The sequence below is a fragment of the Haliotis rufescens genome, unplaced genomic scaffold, assembly GCF_023055435.1.
Source record: "Haliotis rufescens isolate VD_foot unplaced genomic scaffold, xgHalRufe1.0.p SCAF_124, whole genome shotgun sequence".
In the NCBI taxonomy this organism is placed as follows: Eukaryota; Metazoa; Mollusca; class Gastropoda; order Lepetellida; family Haliotidae; genus Haliotis; species Haliotis rufescens.
In genome coordinates this window covers 52,273-66,161 of record NW_025963807.1, presented here as the reverse complement: position 1 = coordinate 66,161, position 13,889 = coordinate 52,273, and the positions used below count along the sequence as shown (strand labels likewise).

The following is a 13,889-nucleotide window of genomic DNA, read 5'->3' as shown; positions in this document are numbered from 1 at the left end:
CTTATCACTGTATGTTTCATGATCTTCATGTTCTGAGTCTGAGTGAGATGATGAGCTATCACTCGAGTCAAGGGAAGTTTTGTACAACTCAAGAATATCACATCTACATTCACTACATGGGGTAATTGCATGTCCATGAGTCTCTGCAGTCACAGAGACACTTGCAAGATATTGCACAGTTGTCCATAGCACTCATGACTTCAGTAAAGCTCAACTCGTCGACATACGTTGGTTCTGACATACTGTTTCATTTCATCCGAAATATTCCGCCTGCCACTGAGACATTGTCTAAATTTCATGAGAAGAGCATGTGCCTGCTTTTCTGGATCCCTGCCTGCTCCGTCCTTGTCTCTTGAATATAATCCTCAACATTATTGGCTGGACCATAGTGGATGACGGTTTCCACACTTTGTAAGTCCCAAGCTGAATGGTGTTGAGCAATGGACTATCAAGGGACTATCATCCTCTTGAAACCATTTGGATCCATGAAGGACTCTGACACACTTCCCTGTTTTCCTTCTCATTCATACATATTCTGTATGTTGTTATGCATGATTGATGTTGAACTTTAATTGAAACTTTAGCTTGAAAATTGGCCGATTTCTTTTATGAAATTTAACTCCTATTATAAGAATAAGATCAACATATGCAAAAACAATTGTTGTTAGATGATTATTTTTTTGTAACTGATCAACTTTAGTGTTTTAGTGTTTTAACTTAGCTAATGTAATGTAATACAGTGGATGTATGCATTCCTTTTTCATAAGGGCATTAACATATATTACATAATGCCTCTACCTGGGACTGCGGCCAAACTTACAAAATTAACCCTTGTTTGAGAGTAACAAGTATCAAGTTCATGATGATTGTAGAAGTGATTGTATGTATTCATAAATGTGACACATGCACATTTTGAAATGTTAATATTTGTGCTTTAACTTTGATTTGATGAATATCAAATTAGATATTGTATACACTTTATAGCTACTTGTGATCAGTGCACATTTTTATACCTTTAGATTGTGCAGTTTCATAGTGGTTAGTAAGAATATTTTGTGAATTTATACTTGTTTTATCACAAAACATGTGAATGAGTGAATGTCATCTCATACTGCAGTCAGCAATATTGCAGCCATATGAAGGCAGCCTGTAAACCAGTAATTGATACGCACACCATCCTAGTACATAAAACATTCGCTCTCCATGCCTATTTATGGTGTCCCCGTCGTGATTTTGCTGGGATATTGCCAAAAGATGCGTAAATCCATGCTCTCTCAATTCAACATGCCATGCCTTGACAGACAAAACGAAATACAAAATATAACATTTATACTTACAATTTTGCAATGCAGTGTGCTTCATCAATGAAAATTGCCATCAAAATCTTCTCTTTAGTCAGGCTGTGTTCCAAGAACTGTCTCTGGACTTGCAAATATTATTATGTCAGTGTCAGGGTGAAAAAACCGTCACAGTAGCATGGTTGGAGTTATTAAGTTTCTTAAACACGAATGGGGCTAATTCAAAAGTAAGTGATTTTCCTGATCCTGTTGGAGAAAAAAAAGGACATCCTTTCCTCTGAGGTAACTTACAATCACTTGTCTTTGATGATTCCTGAAGTGATCAATTATGTAACTGCATTACCTTCCATACCAACAGTTATACATGTAGTTAAGTTAAATAGAGGGCGTATATACTTAAAACACAACATCAATCCTTTGTTCCGTTCAGCAGTGTGTCAGATTCGTGATGGCTAGCTTGAGGTGGCTAGACTTGCTTTTTGTATGCATTACTAGATTATTTTTTTAAATGAAATAAATATATTCCACGGTCATTGGTGCAGGACTAATTGTGTATATCACCTGAATTTTGGTCAATACCTGAAATACTCAGTCGCCAATACAGCCCCTATTTCATATAAGGTTATGAAAATACATGTCGGTTGGAGCCTGAAGCCTGAAGTAGAATTTAGGTTATTACACGGATGATATACATGTAAGGCCGAAAATTGATGAACTTCTTTATTATGAAGAACACAATGTTTGGGACTAATATCATTAGTTGAAGGAGTAAGTATTACACCCAAACGTTCTGTTCCACACAATGCGTTTCACTTCTGAATGTTTTTCTAAGAGTTGATACATACACTTGCCTTGTATATATGGTTGATGCACGTCGAGTGTCTCAGAAACGCGGGATCTGCAGGTATTAGAGCTGAATACAGTTGTGATTTGACGAATTCTTTTTCTTTTGACTCTTCCTCTTATTTCGTTTTTCAGCTTAGCATTGTGTATACACAACGTAATTAACGGATTCTGACATCAGCCACATATCTCGGACCACCCCACGAGTCTCTCTTAACCGTTCAATTAACGTTCCGCTTGGTGTTGCCACACCTGTCCGCCATCTGCTGTTGAGATACTGTAACGGTTCTCGTCTGAAAAGAGGACTTCTCCCACTGCTGGTGCTGTGCTACCCACTGAAGACGGTCCAGGAAACAAAGAAGAAGACTGAAAGGGTATGATTTCTATTTACTTACTTCTTTTGTTAGTAAATAAGCGGCCTTCAAAAGCGACTATGCTTGTCGTAAGAGGAGACTAACGGGTGGTCAGACTAGCTTGACTTGGTTGATACATGCCATCGTATCCCAATTGTGTGGATTGAGTGTGGCGATAAATAACAAAAAACAAACAAACAGTTGTCTCAGATTATTTATATATTTAAAAACATGTATATATTTGTTAAAAGTATGTTTCTATTTATACTGCTCACACAAAGTAGGGGATATTGAAAAGTTACGACGAAAAGCTTCAGAATTATGTTTAATTTTCATTGGGAAACAATAATAATGTGGAAATAAGGATGTTAAGAAACAGTTTTGAAAGTAATGACTTTGATCAAGCTGCAATTTCATTTTGTCGACACTGGAAAATTCATGAGGGGTAGAAACCCAAAAGTTGTGCTTCTATGCTTTCTTCCGGCTTGGATCATCCCAATTGCTCTCAATCTTTCGTCTTCTCGTAACCTTCGCATTGTGGAAAGTGGTGAAGTGATGGATGAACTTGGTCCAAGACCCATGTTTAACACCCATTTTTGCCCGTGAGGCACGTGGATTTTGTCATTTGCACGTGTGACACAAGATGTGATTTCTCATCCCCACCCCCTGGTACGTTTGAGTGCAATTTTCCTGGATGCAAGGGCATCTGGTGGGTCATTGCTCAGACGGACCTATGCTTTTCCTCAATCATACACAAATGTTTTGTAGGCATCTATATTACTGTCTTTGTGCCATTGATTTTAATTTCAATATACCCTACTTTTTGTGAGCAGTTTATATCCTACACATATGAAAAGATTAATGAAAGATTGTTTCTGAAACTTATACAGTGGAAATTTATTTCAGATACCACTGGGAGTGCTTCAGTGAGGACCTCAGTGACCGTTCTCCATCACAGTAGGTGCTCAGCGGAGGGGACTACCTCACCCTTGAGAGGCAGAAACAAGCCAATCATGCACTTACGAGATGGACCTACACCAAGTTCCAGATTACAAGGACTTGTTCCAAAGATGGAAGAGTTCCATAACGAAGCTGAATTTCTAAAGGTATATGTAATTAACTGCATTTTCTGTAATTGCGATTTAACAAAAGAAGGACAGTTATTGTGTGGTTTGTAAATTGGTTTATTGTTTTGTTGCAAAAGTAACGGATTAGTCTTTGTGTAATACCTGACTACCTGAAGATATTTCTTTTTCAGGTTATATGGAAACACTTGTACTCGTCCTCCTCTAACAAGTCTGTTTGGCACTCTGCATGCTGAAAAGGAGCACAATAAATGCGGTGAATGTTACTCAGGATCCTCATGACAACTTTTACCCATGCTCTGAATTCATGGACAAGGTCACCACCGCCTACATCGTAACTGGGGGACTACATTACTTCCAAATGGAACACCTCACTTCTGTCCCAACGTCAAGTTACATGGGTGCTGTTGGCAATCCATATAAAATGATTGATTATTTTCTAGGTCATGCAGCAAAACAGTTTGTAGACAAGCACGTCTTACCGGAGGTTCCTCAACAGCCAGGTCATGGTCTCCAAATCAAACACACTAGCCTGCAGGTACTGTGGAAAACTGTACCAGAGACCAAAAGCTCTCCGCAAACACGAAGCATCCGGAATATAATGCTGAAAACAATCAGGATTCCACATCTTCAGCAGAATCAAGATCATCTATTTATCAGTACACCCGTCTGTCTCTCATGCTTGGGCTTCTTCGAATAAATCACAACGATTCCATTCACATGGGAGATGGTGGCAGGCATGATGAGACTAGTAAAGTGGTTCTGTTTATACTACAAGGCAAGCAAATGTCCAAAGTATGCATATGGTCTCCTTTGAAACACAGGCAAAGGCATATGCTCTCCTATATGAACGGCAGGCTTTATAGATTGATATGGAACCGCACAGTCAACCATCAAGGCAGAGAAGACACCAATCATCCCATCGACCTTGACTTGGAGCATTGCAACAGGGCTTTCAAAGATGATGTACACACATACAAGGGGAGGTACACAGATAAAAGACGATTCTCAAAGTCAGCAGAAGTGCGCTGTCAATGGAAGAATTATGCCAAAAATACGACAAATTGGCATTCCGCAAGAAATGTTCGGGAAGGCATGGAGTTGTTGATCCTTCTTGGTGATATTCTTAAACTTGTAGAACAATTCCATTCCTATGCAGCTCTATTCAATGAGGCCAACAAGCCACTGCCACAGAGAAATCAAAAACATGCTGAGTGACATCCAAAATTGGATTTCAGAAAGTCTTAAAGTCTTCAGTAGCCGCACATACTATAACATCTGAACCTTTTTTCCCGATGTGTAATTCAGTGTCACATGATTAAAACGAGACCCTGTTGCAAAGTCGCTATCACTGTATGTTTCATGATCTTCATGTTCTGAGTCTGAGTGAGATGATGAGCTATCACTCGAGTCAAGGGAAGTTTTGTACAACTCAAGAATATCACATCTACATTCACTACATGGGGTAATTGCATGTCCATGAGTCTCTGCAGTCACAGAGACACTTGCAAGATATGGCACAGTTGTCCATAGCACTCATGACTTCAGTAAAGCTCAACTCGTCGACATACGTTGGTTCTGACATACTGTTTCATTTCATCCGAAATATTCCGCCTGCCACTGAGACATCGTCTAAATTTCATGAGAAGAGCATGTGCCTGCTTTTCTGGATCCCTGCCTGCTCCGTCCTTGTCTCTTGAATATAATCCTCAACATTATTGGCTGGACCATAGTGGATGACGGTTTCCACACTTTGTAAGTCCCAAGCTGAATGGTGTTGAGCAATGGACTATCAAGGGACTATCATCCTCATGAAACCATTTGGATCCATGAAGGACTCTGACACACTTCCCTGTTTTCCTTCTCATTCATACATATTCTGTATGTTGTTATGCATGATTGATGTTGAACTTTAATTGAAACTTTAGCTTGAAAATTGGCCGATTTCTTTTATGAAATTTAACTCCTATTATAAGAATAAGATCAACATATGCAAAAACAATTGTTGTTAGATGATTATTTTTTTGTAACCGATCAACAAGATCAACTTTAGTGTTTTAGTGTTTTAACTTAGCTAATGTAATGTAATACAGTGGATGTATGCATTCCTTTTTCATAAGGGCATTAACATATATTACATAATGCCTCTACCTGGGACTGCGGCCAAACTTACAAAATTAACCCTTGTTTGAGAGTAACAAGTATCAAGTTCATGATGATTGTAGAAGTGATTGTATGTATTCATAAATGTGACACATGCACATTTTGAAATGTTAATATTTGTGCTTTAACTTTGATTTGATGAATATCAAATTAGATATTGTATACACTTTATAGCTACTTGTGATCAGTGCACATTTTTATACCTTTAGATTGTGCAGTTTCATAGTGGTTAGTAAGAATATTTTGTGAATTTATACTTGTTTTATTACAAAACATGTGAATGAGTGAATGTCGTCTCATACTGCAGTCAGCAATATTGCAGCCATATGAAGGCAGCCTGTAAACCAGTAATTGATACGCACACCATCCTAGTACATAAAACATTCGCTCTCCATGCCTATTTATGGTGTCCCCGTCGTGATTTTGCTGGGATATTGCCAAAAGATGCGTAAATCCATGCTCTCTCAATTCAACATGCCATGCCTTGACAGACAAAACGAAATACAAAATATAACATTTATACTTACAATTTTGCAATGCAGTGTGCTTCATCAATGAAAATTGCCATCAAAATCTTCTCTTTAGTCAGGCTGTGTTCCAAGAACTGTCTCTGGACTTGCAAATATTATTATGTCAGTGTCAGGGTGAAAAAACCGTCACAGTAGCATGGTTGGAGTTATTAAGTTTCTTAAACACGAATGGGGCTAATTCAAAAGTAAGTGATTTTCCTGATCCTGTTGGAGAAAAAAAAGGACATCCTTTCCTCTGAGGTAACTTACAATCACTTGTCTTTGATGATTCCTGAAGTGATCAATTATGTAACTGCATTACCTTCCATACCAACAGTTATACATGTAGTTAAGTTAAATAGAGGGCGTATATACTTAAAACACAACATCAATCCTTTGTTCCGTTCAGCAGTGTGTCAGATTCGTGATGGCTAGCTTGAGGTGGCTAGACTTGCTTTTTGTATGCATTACTAGATTATTTTTTTAAATGAAATAAATATATTCCACGGTCATTGGTGCAGGACTAATTGTGTATATCACCTGAATTTTGGTCAATACCTGAAATACTCAGTCGCCAATACAGCCCCTATTTCATATAAGGTTATGAAAATACATGTCGGTTGGAGCCTGAAGCCTGAAGTAGAATTTAGGTTATTACACGGATGATATACATGTAAGGCCGAAAATTGATGAACTTCTTTATTATGAAGAACACAATGTTTGGGACTAATATCATTAGTTGAAGGAGTAAGTATTACACCCAAACGTTCTGTTCCACACAATGCGTTTCACTTCTGAATGTTTTTCTAAGAGTTGATACATACACTTGCCTTGTATATATGGTTGATGCACGTCGAGTGTCTCAGAAACGCGGGATCTGCAGGTATTAGAGCTGAATACAGTTGTGATTTGACGAATTCTTTTTCTTTTGACTCTTCCTCTTATTTCGTTTTTCAGCTTAGCATTGTGTATACACAACGTAATTAACGGATTCTGACATCAGCCACATATCTCGGACCACCCCACGAGTCTCTCTTAACCGTTCAATTAACGTTCCGCTTGGTGTTGCCACACCTGTCCGCCATCTGCTGTTGAGATACTGTAACGGTTCTCGTCTGAAAAGAGGACTTCTCCCACTGCTGGTGCTGTGCTACCCACTGAAGACGGTCCAGGAAACAAAGAAGAAGACTGAAAGGGTATGATTTCTATTTACTTACTTCTTTTGTTAGTAAATAAGCGGCCTTCAAAAGCGACTATGCTTGTCGTAAGAGGAGACTAACGGGTGGTCAGACTAGCTTGACTTGGTTGATACATGCCATCGTATCCCAATTGTGTGGATTGAGTGTGGCGATAAATAACAAAAAACAAACAAACAGTTGTCTCAGATTATTTATATTTAAAAACATGTATATATTTGTTAAAAGTATGTTTCTATTTATACTGCTCACACAAAGTAGGGGATATTGAAAAGTTACGACGAAAAGCTTCAGAATTATGTTTAATTTTCATTGGGAAACAATAATAATGTGGAAATAAGGATGTTAAGAAACAGTTTTGAAAGTAATGACTTTGATCAAGCTGCAATTTCATTTTGTCGACACTGGAAAATTCATGAGGGGTAGAAACCCAAAAGTTGTGCTTCTATGCTTTCTTCCGGCTTGGATCATCCCAATTGCTCTCAATCTTTCGTCTTCTCGTAACCTTCGCATTGTGGAAAGTGGTGAAGTGATGGATGAACTTGGTCCAAGACCCATGTTTAACACCCATTTTTGCCCGTGAGGCACGTGGATTTTGTCATTTGCACGTGTGACACAAGATGTGATTTCTCATCCCCACCCCCTGGTACGTTTGAGTGCAATTTTCCTGGATGCAAGGGCATCTGGTGGGTCATTGTGAGGCTTGCTCAGATGGACCTATGCTTTTCCTCAATCATACACAAATGTTTTGTAGGCATCTATATTACTGTCTTTGTGCCATTGATTTTAATTTCAATATACCCTACTTTTTGTGAGCAGTTTATATCCTACACATATGAAAAGATTAATGAAAGATTGTTTCTGAAACTTATACAGTGGAAATTTATTTCAGATACCACTGGGAGTGCTTCAGTGAGGACCTCAGTGACCGTTCTCCATCACAGTAGGTGCTCAGCGGAGGGGACTACCTCACCCTTGAGAGGCAGAAACAAGCCAATCATGCACTTACGAGATGGACCTACACCAAGTTCCAGATTACAAGGACTTGTTCCAAAGATGGAAGAGTTCCATAACGAAGCTGAATTTCTAAAGGTATATGTAATTAACTGCATTTTCTGTAATTGCGATTTAACAAAAGAAGGACAGTTATTGTGTGGTTTGTAAATTGGTTTATTGTTTTGTTGCAAAAGTAACGGATTAGTCTTTGTGTAATACCTGACTACCTGAAGATATTTCTTTTTCAGGTTATATGGAAACACTTGTACTCGTCCTCCTCTAACAAGTCTGTTTGGCACTCTGCATGCTGCAAAGGAGCACAATAAATGCGGTGAATGTTACTCAGGATCCTCATGACAACTTTTACCCATGCTCTGAATTCATGGACAAGGTCACCACCGCCTACATCGTAACTCGGGGACTACATTACTTCCAAATGGAACACCTCACTTCTGTCCCAACGTCAAGTTACATGGGTGCTGTTGGCAATCCATATAAAATGATTGATTATTTTCTAGGTCATGCAGCAAAACAGTTTGTAGACAAGCACGTCTTACCGGAGGTTCCTCAACAGCCAGGTCATGGTCTCCAAATCAAACACACTAGCCTGCAGGTACTGTGGAAAACTGTACCAGAGACCAAAAGCTCTCCGCAAACACGAAGCATCCGGAATATAATGCTGAAAACAATCAGGATTCCACATCTTCAGCAGAATCAAGATCATCTATTTATCAGTACACCCGTCTGTCTCTCATGCTTGGGCTTCTTCGAATAAATCACAACGATTCCATTCACATGGGAGATGGTGGCAGGCATGATGAGACTAGTAAAGTGGTTCTGTTTATACTACAAGGCAAGCAAATGTCCAAAGTATGCATATGGTCTCCTTTGAAACACAGGCAAAGGCATATGCTCTCCTATATGAACGGCAGGCTTTATAGATTGATATGGAACCGCACAGTCAACCATCAAGGCAGAGAAGACACCAATCATCCCATCGACCTTGACTTGGAGCATTGCAACAGGGCTTTCAAAGATGATGTACACACATACAAGGGGAGGTACACAGATAAAAGACGATTCTCAAAGTCAGCAGAAGTGCGCTGTCAATGGAAGAATTATGCCAAAAATACGACAAATTGGCATTCCGCAAGAAATGTTCGGGAAGGCATGGAGTTGTTGATCCTTCTTGGTGATATTCTTAAACTTGTAGAACAATTCCATTCCTATGCAGCTCTATTCAATGAGGCCAACAAGCCACTGCCACAGAGAAATCAAAAACATGCTGAGTGACATCCAAAATTGGATTTCAGAAAGTCTTAAAGTCTTCAGTAGCCGCACATACTATAACATCTGAACCTTTTTTCCCGATGTGTAATTCAGTGTCACATGATTAAAACGAGACCCTGTTGCAAAGTCGCTATCACTGTATGTTTCATGATCTTCATGTTCTGAGTCTGAGTGAGATGATGAGCTATCACTCGAGTCAAGGGAAGTTTTGTACAACTCAAGAATATCACATCTACATTCACTACATGGGGTAATTGCATGTCCATGAGTCTCTGCAGTCACAGAGACACTTGCAAGATATGGCACAGTTGTCCATAGCACTCATGACTTCAGTAAAGCTCAACTCGTCGACATACGTTGGTTCTGACATACTGTTTCATTTCATCCGAAATATTCCGCCTGCCACTGAGACATCGTCTAAATTTCATGAGAAGAGCATGTGCCTGCTTTTCTGGATCCCTGCCTGCTCCGTCCTTGTCTCTTGAATATAATCCTCAACATTATTGGCTGGACCATAGTGGATGACGGTTTCCACACTTTGTAAGTCCCAAGCTGAATGGTGTTGAGCAATGGACTATCAAGGGACTATCATCCTCTTGAAACCATTTGGATCCATGAAGGACTCTGACACACTTCCCTGTTTTCCTTCTCATTCATACATATTCTGTATGTTGTTATGCATGATTGATGTTGAACTTTAATTGAAACTTTAGCTTGAAAATTGGCCGATTTCTTTTATGAAATTTAACTCCTATTATAAGAATAAGATCAACATATGCAAAAACAATTGTTGTTAGATGATTATTTTTTTGTAACCGATCAACAAGATCAACTTTAGTGTTTTAGTGTTTTAACTTAGCTAATGTAATGTAATACAGTGGATGTATGCATTCCTTTTTCATAAGGGCATTAACATATATTACATAATGCCTCTACCTGGGACTGCGGCCAAACTTACAAAATTAACCCTTGTTTGAGAGTAACAAGTATCAAGTTCATGATGATTGTAGAAGTGATTGTATGTATTCATAAATGTGACACATGCACATTTTGAAATGTTAATATTTGTGCTTTAACTTTGATTTGATGAATATCAAATTAGATATTGTATACACTTTATAGCTACTTGTGATCAGTGCACATTTTTATACCTTTAGATTGTGCAGTTTCATAGTGGTTAGTAAGAATATTTTGTGAATTTATACTTGTTTTATCACAAAACATGTGAATGAGTGAATGTCGTCTCATACTGCAGTCAGCAATATTGCAGCCATATGAAGGCAGCCTGTAAACCAGTAATTGATACGCACACCATCCTAGTACATAAAACATTCGCTCTCCATGCCTATTTATGGTGTCCCCGTCGTGATTTTGCTGGGATATTGCCAAAAGATGCGTAAATCCATGCTCTCTCAATTCAACATGCCATGCCTTGACAGACAAAACGAAATACAAAATATAACATTTATACTTACAATTTTGCAATGCAGTGTGCTTCATCAATGAAAATTGCCATCAAAATCTTCTCTTTAGTCAGGCTGTGTTCCAAGAACTGTCTCTGGACTTGCAAATATTATTATGTCAGTGTCAGGGTGAAAAAACCGTCACAGTAGCATGGTTGGAGTTATTAAGTTTCTTAAACACGAATGGTGCTAATTCAAAAGTAAGTGATTTTCCTGATCCTGTTGGAGAAAAAAAAGGACATCCTTTCCTCTGAGGTAACTTACAATCACTTGTCTTTGATGATTCCTGAAGTGATCAATTATGTAACTGCATTACCTTCCATACCAACAGTTATACATGTAGTTAAGTTAAATAGAGGGCGTATATACTTAAAACACAACATCAATCCTTTGTTCCGTTCAGCAGTGTGTCAGATTCGTGATGGCTAGCTTGAGGTGGCTAGACTTGCTTTTTGTATGCATTACTAGATTATTTTTTTAAATGAAATAAATATATTCCACGGTCATTGGTGCAGGACTAATTGTGTATATCACCTGAATTTTGGTCAATACCTGAAATACTCAGTCGCCAATACAGCCCCTATTTCATATAAGGTTATGAAAATACATGTCGGTTGGAGCCTGAAGCCTGAAGTAGAATTTAGGTTATTACACGGATGATATACATGTAAGGCCGAAAATTGATGAACTTCTTTATTATGAAGAACACAATGTTTGGGACTAATATCATTAGTTGAAGGAGTAAGTATTACACCCAAACGTTCTGTTCCACACAATGCGTTTCACTTCTGAATGTTTTTCTAAGAGTTGATACATACACTTGCCTTGTATATATGGTTGATGCACGTCGAGTGTCTCAGAAACGCGGGATCTGCAGGTATTAGAGCTGAATACAGTTGTGATTTGACGAATTCTTTTTCTTTTGACTCTTCCTCTTATTTCGTTTTTCAGCTTAGCATTGTGTATACACAACGTAATTAACGGATTCTGACATCAGCCACATATCTCGGACCACCCCACGAGTCTCTCTTAACCGTTCAATTAACGTTCCGCTTGGTGTTGCCACACCTGTCCGCCATCTGCTGTTGAGATACTGTAACGGTTCTCGTCTGAAAAGAGGACTTCTCCCACTGCTGGTGCTGTGCTACCCACTGAAGACGGTCCAGGAAACAAAGAAGAAGACTGAAAGGGTATGATTTCTATTTACTTACTTCTTTTGTTAGTAAATAAGCGGCCTTCAAAAGCGACTATGCTTGTCGTAAGAGGAGACTAACGGGTGGTCAGACTAGCTTGACTTGGTTGATACATGCCATCGTATCCCAATTGTGTGGATTGAGTGTGGCGATAAATAACAAAAAACAAACAAACAGTTGTCTCAGATTATTTATATTTAAAAACATGTATATATTTGTTAAAAGTATGTTTCTATTTATACTGCTCGCACAAAGTAGGGGATATTGAAAAGTTACTACGAAAAGCTTCAGAATTATGTTTAATTTTCATTGGGAAACAATAATAATGTGGAAATAAGGATGTTAAGAAACAGTTTTGAAAGTAATGACTTTGATCAAGCTGCAATTTCATTTTGTCGACACTGGAAAATTCATGAGGGGTAGAAACCCAAAAGTTGTGCTTCTATGCTTTCTTCCGGCTTGGATCATCCCAATTGCTCTCAATCTTTCGTCTTCTCGTAACCTTCGCATTGTGGAAAGTGGTGAAGTGATGGATGAACTTGGTCCAAGACCCATGTTTAACACCCATTTTTGCCCGTGAGGCACGTGGATTTTGTCATTTGCACGTGTGACACAAGATGTGATTTCTCATCCCCACCCCCTGGTACGTTTGAGTGCAATTTTCCTGGATGCAAGGGCATCTGGTGGGTCATTGTGAGGCTTGCTCAGACGGACCTATGCTTTTCCTCAATCATACACAAATGTTTTGTAGGCATCTATATTACTGTCTTTGTGCCATTGATTTTAATTTCAATATACCCTACTTTTTGTGAGCAGTTTATATCCTACACATATGAAAAGATTAATGAAAGATTGTTTCTGAAACTTATACAGTGGAAATTTATTTCAGATACCACTGGGAGTGCTTCAGTGAGGACCTCAGTGACCGTTCTCCATCACAGTAGGTGCTCAGCGGAGGGGACTACCTCACCCTTGAGAGGCAGAAACAAGCCAATCATGCACTTACGAGATGGACCTACACCAAGTTCCAGATTACAAGGACTTGTTCCAAAGATGGAAGAGTTCCATAACGAAGCTGAATTTCTAAAGGTATATGTAATTAACTGCATTTTCTGTAATTGCGATTTAACAAAAGAAGGACAGTTATTGTGTGGTTTGTAAATTGGTTTATTGTTTTGTTGCAAAAGTAACGGATTAGTCTTTGTGTAATACCTGACTACCTGAAGATATTTCTTTTTCAGGTTATATGGAAACACTTGTACTCGTCCTCCTCTAACAAGTCTGTTTGGCACTCTGCATGCTGCAAAGGAGCACAATAAATGCGGTGAATGTTACTCAGGATCCTCATGACAACTTTTACCCATGCTCTGAATTCATGGACAAGGTCACCACCGCCTACATCGTAACTGGGGGACTACATTACTTCCAAATGGAACACCTCACTTCTGTCCCAACGTCAAGTTACATGGGTGCTGTTGGCAATCCATATAAAATGATTGC

General features: G+C 38.8%; 2 long non-coding RNA genes across 4 annotated transcripts; both read left to right on the top strand.

Moving 5' to 3' along the window:
• Positions 1-3: 3 nt before the first annotated feature.
• On the top strand, positions 4-3,728 carry LOC125378541. Its single transcript, XR_007220270.1, has 3 exons — positions 4-411; positions 2,277-2,515; positions 3,401-3,728. It is a non-coding gene; the product is annotated as an uncharacterized LOC125378541 (long non-coding RNA).
• Positions 3,729-3,799: 71 nt separating this feature from the next.
• LOC125378538 lies at positions 3,800-13,881 on the top strand. 3 transcript variants are annotated; one of them, XR_007220267.1, is made up of 7 exons: positions 3,800-5,334; positions 7,209-7,447; positions 8,340-8,539; positions 8,692-10,273; positions 12,148-12,386; positions 13,279-13,478; positions 13,631-13,881. It is a non-coding gene; the product is annotated as an uncharacterized LOC125378538 (long non-coding RNA). The 3 variants fall into 3 exon arrangements; XR_007220265.1 differs by lacking the exon at positions 3,800-5,334 and having other exon boundaries at positions 6,020-7,447; XR_007220266.1 differs by lacking the exons at positions 3,800-5,334; positions 12,148-12,386; positions 13,279-13,478; positions 13,631-13,881 and having other exon boundaries at positions 6,020-7,447; positions 8,692-11,702.
• The last annotated feature ends 8 nt before the right edge of the window (positions 13,882-13,889 follow it).